The following is an 8782-nucleotide window of genomic DNA, read 5'->3' on the forward strand; positions in this document are numbered from 1 at the left end:
GCAATCAAGTAGAGGAAGTCTGGTCTCACTCGGATATCTCGCTTTTTAAATAAGTTTATGCATACGAAGCATTTATCATTTATAGACTTTTAAATATACTTTTAGTTGGACGAGGGCCTCAGAATCTGAAAGCGAGGCAAGGCTTTGGGGATTTCTGAGAGTGCCAATTTGCAAAGAAATGGGGGAAGAATTGTGGAAAACAAATTCCACAATTTGAATGAATGAAATCTTCCCCTTTGGCTCGAGTTTGACCTTGATGTCAACCCAAAGGACCCCCTGAGTTGAGCAGGTTTTCTCTGAGCTGGAATCCTGTTCCTGCATTTTCTCTGCCCTTCATAGCAGAGGCTGGACAAGCAGACTTCCCTGCACAAGACATTGCTTAGTTCTCTGAACACAAGTCGCAGAACAACAAATCTGTTGCCATATTGAAGAGAAGCCACAAAGTCTGAAATAGCTGTCAGGAAGGCTGCCAACCATTCTTCCTGAACCTAAGCTGAATCATGATAACTTGCATAAAGCTGGCATCATGGTGAATTAGAGGAAACGTCTGATGTTTATGACTTTCAAATGGGTAAAACTATCAGACCACTATTTAAGGATATTCAATTTTCTTAGAAATACAAGTGAACTCCTTGGATGTAAATCTGATCCTCAACTGCATGCAGGTAGTCCTCAACTTACAATGGTTCACTTAGTGACAGTTTGAAGTTACAATGGAACTAAAAAAAGTGACCGTTTTTCACGACCACTGCAGCATCCCCAATGCTCACATGATCAAAATTCAGACACTTGGCAACCGACTCATATTTATGACAGTTGCAGTGTCTTGAGGTCATATGATCCCCTCTTGCGATCTTCTTACAAGCAAAAGGAAAGCCAGATTACTAACTTAACGACTGATTCACTTAACTGTGATTCACTTAACTGTGGCAAGGGAGGTCATAAAACAGGACAAAACTCAGTTAATAGCTGTCTCAATGAGCAACAGAAATTTTGGGCTGAACTGTGGTCATAAGTTGAGGACTACTTGTACTAAAACAGTATTTTCCCACCCAACTCCATAAGGCAGACATTGAATGCAGAACCTCACCAAGTCAGAAGCAGCATTATCTTTTTGTAGGTTGGTTTACAAATGTCTATATTGCCCTGTTCAAATAAATCTAAGTTATCCATGTGAAGTTGATGCTATCTATCTAAACCCAACCCAGCCGACCTCCAGTGTAAAGACGGTAGAGAAGGACAATCCAGTCACATTCAGATTAAGTCTCAATTGCCTGCTTAAAAATAAGTACGGTATCCTTATTTTTTTCCTGGAATACCCAGAACAAAAGGGCTAGGCATCTTTAAAGACAGCATGTCCCACAGCTTTGGAGCTAGTTTGATTAGTGGTTAAGACACCATGCTAGAAAGAGGGAGACCATGAGTTCTAGTTGTGACTTAACCATGAAACCACCTGAGTGACTTTGGGCCAGTCACTCTCTCAGTCCAACTCATCTCACAGGGTTGTTGTTGTGGGAAAAATAAGAGGAGGCTAGTGTGTTGGTTGTATTCACCACCTTGAGTTATTTGTTATTTTGCTCATTCGTTGCTATTGGAGGTATTGGAGAGCAATGTCAGAAAGGTCCTCTTCATATATCACATTTCCAAATACATTCTCCAAAAGATGTATCTGCTCCCTTCCTAAAATTCTGCCACATTTAAAGGGCCAGTTCTTAGAAGCTTTTAATGAGAGTTTAAAGCCAGCTACATTTGGATTGCTTTGGATCAAATAATGGTGTTTAAGTGGTTGTTTCTCTTGTTTCCATTTAGTGTATTTAGGAAAATTGTTAGCAAAAACTCTTCTAAAAGTAAAGCTGCCAACTTGGAGAAATGTCAACAAAAATATACACCATTTTATAAGTCATTTTGGATTTTTACAGAAAAATAGTTCATAGGCTTTAAATAAACTGAAACCCCTCTTACAGGAAAATGTCATGAATTTATAAAACAAGATATTGTGTTTCTCATTCTCACAGTTAACAAATTGCTAATTTACTTGTCAAAAAACAAATGCAACACATGTGCTGGACTCAGTACAAGCTTGTTTTCAGAAGCAGATGAAACAAATAATTCAGTGAATTTGAGTTGACCTACTGTTGTTCTTGTTCTGTACATAGCTAATCAGCCCTGGATTGGTTAATCCTACTGGCGGGAATCCCTGGACACCGGGTTGGGTGCCTGAGGCAAGGCAGGAGATTCCAGCCAGGGGGTTGGCCAGTGTCCAGCGGCTGCCGGGCATAAAAGCTACCCGGGGCTTGCCAGCCCCAGTTCCTCCATGTGCAGTTCAATAAAGTAATTTAACCTGGATCCGTCTCCCTGTTATTGCCGCCGATCCGGACACAACAGTGGCGATGAAGGTGGGATCGCGGCGGAATAGCGGAGAAAAGGCGCGTAAGCAAGGAGTGCGCGGAGCGAGAAATTTGAATTGCCATCAGCCAGCCGCGCAGTGAATCTTCAGCCCAGCGGCGCCGAATCGCGGAAGGAAGCAAGCATGGCTCAAGTCGGCTCAGTAAAGGAATTCGACCACAGACACCCAGAGGATTGGGACGAGTACGTCGGCCAGGTCGGGGGGTACATGTTGGTGAATGGCATAACCGATGACCGGAAGAAGGCTGCAGCACTCCTAACAATCAGCAGCACACCAGTCTACCGGGTCGCCGTGGGGTTGTGCCAACCGGCCGCCGTTGCCAGCGTGTCTTACACCGAACTCTTAGCAAAACTAAAGGAGCACTTCACCCCCAAGAGGTCGGAGCTCTTCTGGAGAAGGATTTTCGAGAAAAGGAACCAGAAGCCGGGCGAATCTATAACCGAATTTGTGGCTGCAGTAAGGGAAGCTGCACTCCGTTGTAAATACGACAATTTGGAAGTGCGAATCAGGGACAGAGTGGTCCTAGGGCTACGTGATGAACAATTACAAAACAGAATCATCGCGAAGCCCACTGGAAACTTACAGGAAGTTCTGGACAAGCTGCTCACGTACGAATCCACAGGGAAACGTGACCCCCCCCCCACAACAGCAATGGCGCAGCGGGTGAAATCAACCAAGAGAGCCATGTGGACGGTGGGGAGGAGGACTACCCGTGGGAAGCGGACATCGACGAGATCACCCGGAGAGTCGGAAAAATTCCAGCGAGGAACAACCGTTCGGAAGGCGCCAACCGCCCCAGGAGACAACCACCACCCCAACCGCACAGACCACCGAGGGAGGGTCCGAACTGACAGAGAGACCCTGAAGCCAAGTGCGGAAGCTGTGGAGGCAACCACCCCCGCGCATCCTGCAGGTTCCGCAACGCAAAATGCCGAAACTGCGGGAAAACCGGCCACATTCAAATAATTTGCAGAGGCAGACCACGAGACAATCAACTCCACAACATCGACGCCTGGGCCACAGGTAAGGTAACCCCCCACAAAAGTGGCAAAGAGACCCACAGGCCACAGGCACAGGGCAATAGCCGGGGGAAGGGGGTGGTCGTTAACCAGTTATTAAGCCCCAAATTAAAAATTGAGGTCCGCCTGCAGGGCATCCCCTGCAGAATGGAAGTAGATTCAGGGGCATCAGTGTCCATCATTTCGAGGGACACACTGGCACACATAGAAGCCAAAAGCGGGCAGCGAGTCCCCATCAAACGCACACAAATACAGTTAGCTGACTTCCAAAGGACACCCATAAGTGTAAAAGGGAAAGTCACCATCGATGTTTGTTTTAAGGGATTTAAGGGGCCATTGCCTCCTAGTCACCGAGGGCCAGAGAACCAGCTTGATCGGCCTCAACTGGTTCAGTCCCTTAGGCATATGGGTGGGGGGAATAAACACAGTACAATGCCGAACCCTTAAATCCGTCTGCGACAACTACGCTGACGTATTTGATGGCTCTTTGGGGAAATACAAGGGACCCCCCATTAACTTTAACCTGGATCCAGCAGTAAGCCCCATCAGGCTTAAGGCCAGAAGGGTACCCTTTGCACTCAAACAAAAAATTGAGGCAGATTTAGACAAACTAGTAGGCCAGGGAGTGCTGGAACTGGTAGAAGGGGGCCCCTGGGAGACACCCATCGTCACCCCCCTCAAACCTAACGGGGACGTGAGGATCTGTGCTGACTATAAAGCGACACTAAACCGAGCTATGAAACAGCATGCTTACCCGGTCCCCACAGTGAAGCAGGTCCTCGCGACGATCCAGGATGGCGCCATCTTTGCCAAGCTCGACTTGGCGCAGGCGTATTTGCAACTCACTGTTTCCCAGGAAGCTGCAGACGCTGACGATAGTTATCCACAAGGGGGCATTCTGAGTCCACCGTTTGCAATTCGGCATCGCTGCAGCTCCAGGCATCTTCCAAGAAGTGATGGAGAGGACCTTAAAGGGCATACCTGGAGTATGCCCTTACTTTGATGATGTGTTGATTGCAGGGAAAACCGAGGAAGTCCTAGCAGAGAGACTGGAAAAGGTACTGGGGAAATTTAGAGCTGCAGGGCTTAAATTAAAAAAGGAAAAATGTTCCATTGGGGTAAAATCCACTGGATTTTTAGGATACAGGATTGATGCTCAAGGCATACATCCCACTGAGGGAAAAATTAAGGCAATCAAATTAGCCCCAGAACCCAAAAATAAAGCAGAACTCCAAGCATTTTTAGGTCTCATAAACCTCTACCATACATTCCTACCACACAAAGCGGCCATAGCTGAACTACTACACAGACTACTTGATAAAAAAACCACCTGGCAGTGGCAGGAACAACACAAACGGAGTTTCCAAACACTGAAGGACATACTGTCCAGCAGGTCCACAGTCACCCACTTCATCGAGGGCGAACCAATATACTTAGCATGCGATGCATCACCATATGGGGTGGGGGCAGTGATCAGTCACTTGGATAGCAACGGGGAGCAAAGGCCTATAACATACTATTCCAGAACTCTGACCAAGGCAGAGAGGAATTATGCACAAATCGACAAAGAGGCACCGGCAATTGTGGCAGGTGTAAAGAAGTTCCACGACTACCTTTATGGTAGGAATTTCACAATATTCACTGACCACAAACCCCTCTTAGGTCTCTTCCCAACCAACAAACAGACCCCACCCAGATTATGTCACCTAGAATGCTGAGATGGTCAATCTTCTTATCAGCATATACATTTTCCATCAAACATAGACCGGGGAAGGAAATGGGCCATGCAGACGCTTTAAGCAGGCTACCCCTACCAGGCACTGACACGGACCCAGCACCAGTGGGCCAGATCTTCACACTTACAAGAACTCCCAGAATGCCCTCTGACGGCCAAGGACATTGCCACTGCCACCAACAGAGATCCAATACTAAGCAGAGTAACAGCATGGGTCCAAGGGGGGTGGTCAAGGGAAAGCCCAGACCCACAATACGCGCCTTACTTCAGAAGAAGGCACGAAATGTCATCACACTTAGGGTGTCTACTATGGGAAAACAGAGTAGTAGTGCCAGAGAAGCATAGGGACAAAGTCATACATGAACTACATGAGGGACACCCAGGGATTGTTCGCATGAAAGCCTTGGCCAGGAGTCACCTGTGGTGGCCGGGATTAGACAAGGCAATCGAGGATAGGGTAGCAGGGTGTTACCAGTGCCAGAAGTTGAGACCAGAACAAGCACACACACCAGTACACAGGTGGGAGGCGACACACAACCCCTGGTCCCGCATACACATAGACTTTGCAGGGCTCTTCCAGGGCCAGACTTTCTTAATAGTCGTAGACAGCTATTCCCGGTGGTTAGAAGTAGTGCCTGTTAAATGCATGACGTCTGCAAAGACGATACAGGTCCTGAGGGGACTCTTTGCCACTCACGGGTTACCTGATGTAGTTGTGTCTGACAATGGCCCTCAATTCACATCTAATGAATTTCAGGATTTCCTCAAGGCCAACTGGATTAGGCACGCAACATCGGCACCCTTCCACCCCTCCACCAACGGATTGGCTGAAAGGAACATGAGGACAACCAAGGATGCACTGCGAAGAATGATTGTTGGGGACTGGCACCAAAGACTGGCTCAGTTTTTGCTGGCACAGCACACAACACTGTGCATGGCAACAGGAAAAAGCCCAGCGGAAATGAGGTGGGGCAGAAGGTTGACAACCAAATTAGACAGGCTTCACCCAGATAAGTTGACAGCTGAAACTGAACAGGACTGCTCAGCCAGATCGCTGAACATTGGGGACTTAGTGTGGGCCAGGAACTACGGCCAAGGGGACAAGTGGACACAGGGGGTGGTAGTTGACAAACTGGGGCCTCTATCATACATCATAGAGGGGGAAGGGGAGCGTCAGATCAGGAGGCACATTGACCAACTCAGGAAAAGGGCCCCTGAGAACACCCCATCGGGCCCCGGAGAGACTCAATCACTGCAAAACAACACACAACACGAACCACTTCAATATCAGACGCAGACAACCCAACTGAACCCGGTGGGCCGGGTTAACCCACCAGCGACCGGGTCCCGGATGTCACCCACGGGAGGGGCAGAACCCACTGAGGTTACCACAGAGACAGTGCCGAGAGTTCTCACAGGAGCACCCCAACCAGAGGGCCCCTGGCAAGGGGGGGTCCCACAACAGACCAATAAGCCAATCCTGGAGAGGGGTAATAGGCCGGACAGTCCACCCGGGAGATACCCTTTCAGGGAACATAGGCCTCCGGCGTACCTAAGGGACTATGTAAGAAAATAATTATAATTCCACAATTGGGGGGGGGGAAGGGATGTTCTGTACATAGCTAATCAGCCCTGGATTGGTTAATCCTACTGGCGGGAATCCCTGGACACCGGGTTGGGTGCCTGAGGCAAGGCGGGAGATTCCAGCCAGGGGGTTGGCCAGTGTCCAGCGGCTGCTGGGCATAAAAGCTACCCGGGGCTTGCCAGCCCCAGTTCCTCCATGTGCAGTTCAATAAAGTAATTTAACCTGGATCCGTCTCCCTGTTATTGCCGCCAATCCGGACACAACAGTTCTCAAGTTCCAATTTTTATTTCTAATAGAAATGATCTTCCTACAAACACATTTTACAGAGAATGTATGACTAAACTCTGAATTGAAATCCGTTTTCTCTGTTGGGAAACAGAATGATTGGACCTAGTACTCCCGAATTTCTTCATTGGAGGGGGAAAAAAACCTTTCAAGAGCTACTTTCTTCTCCAATATTTCAGGAAAATGTGGAAGTGGAAATCACCTCTCTAGAACTTTTCGGTTTGGTAACAAAAATATCCTCTTTGGGTTGAGCTTAGCTCCAGGTGACTTCATGCATTGCCAGCTCTTTAAGGCGGTCCAACCAGCACTACCCTTATGGAAAGGTTGCAGTGAGTGGCGGAATTTTGCAAGTCTGAAAGTCTTCCTGCCCCACCTTTGCTTTCCAGAGAACTAGGGAGGGTCCCTTCTGAGACACTTCCCATACTCCATCCCTTCTGTGGACTAAGGCATCTTTGGCCTGACTGCTATCTAGCCTGAGCTCTTCCTCCTGTTTCTCAAGGGTCTTCTCACAGCCCATCCTATGAACATACCGATGAACACATGCAGACATGATTTGTTGAACACAATGTAGTAATCTAAACAAACCACTAAATTATAAAACAAAATTAAGCAACCGCTATAGCTGGATTCATATCACTGGTTAAGCAAAACCAAACAGACCACGTTATTCCTTGGCCTAATACAGTATATGACATGACTGTTTTCTTTCTACCTAAAAAGCTTTCTGACATTTGCAAATTACACTCGGTCCCTTCCTTGAATGAGTAATTACCAAAATGTAATTTGTCATCCGTCATGAATAAGTGACATAAATCATTAAAAACGTCAAGAATTCTCATTAATTGGAACTTGAAATGTTCTTTTAGTTGTAGAAGCAAATAATGCCAATGCTGAAATAATATCAAACAGATTAAACCCCAGAAGGGCACTGAACATTTACCAGAGAAGGTCTTTGCTTTTGAGAAGACATTTCAGGCTCCCCTTGGCAAATATTCCAGCAGGGAAAGGATGCATCAAAGGTTAATAATAATATGTTTGCAATATGAAGGATACAGAAAATGTCCTTTGACACGAATTTTAGTTCAGTATGGTTCTCATTGGTAGAAAGAAAAACCACAGTAGCTTATATAGAATCCAGCAGATCAACTATCTCTCCTTCTGTTGAGAGATCTCTAAGACTAGTGATTTCTATTTTGCATCCACCTCAGTTGACTGGGAACAGATACATTGTCTATGACAATACTAAAAATTTGACATTGAGACAGGATGATTTTTCCCTCAAGAAAAAATATTCAGGTGCACCAATCTTATTTAGGAAGTAAAGAAACATTATCCCTTGCTGCATCTGCCATCAGTGACTAGGTCTGCTTGCTCTACAAGTATCAACACAGGGAAATAAAGTCTTGGTTTCTTATTAACCACAAAACCTGTATTTTTTTGTATGCCTTGCAAGAGAGAAATGATTTTTTAAGAAGGGACTGGACAACCATTTATCTGAAATGGTATAGGGTTTCCTGCCTGAGCAAGGGGTTGGACTAGAAGACCTCCAAGGTCCCTTCCAACTCTATTATTATTATTATTATTATTATTATTATTATTATTATTATTATTATTATTATTATTATTATTATTATTATTATTATTATTATTGAGAGAATGTAAAAAAGCAAATTCTAATCTATGATGAAAGGCTTGCTTAACTAATTTTTGAAGTGCTTCATTTCTATAGAATGTAGAGTTTTATCAGGCAA

The sequence above is a fragment of the Vipera berus genome, assembly GCF_964194415.1.
Source record: "Vipera berus genome assembly, chromosome: 1".
Classification (NCBI taxonomy): domain Eukaryota; kingdom Metazoa; phylum Chordata; class Lepidosauria; order Squamata; family Viperidae; genus Vipera; species Vipera berus.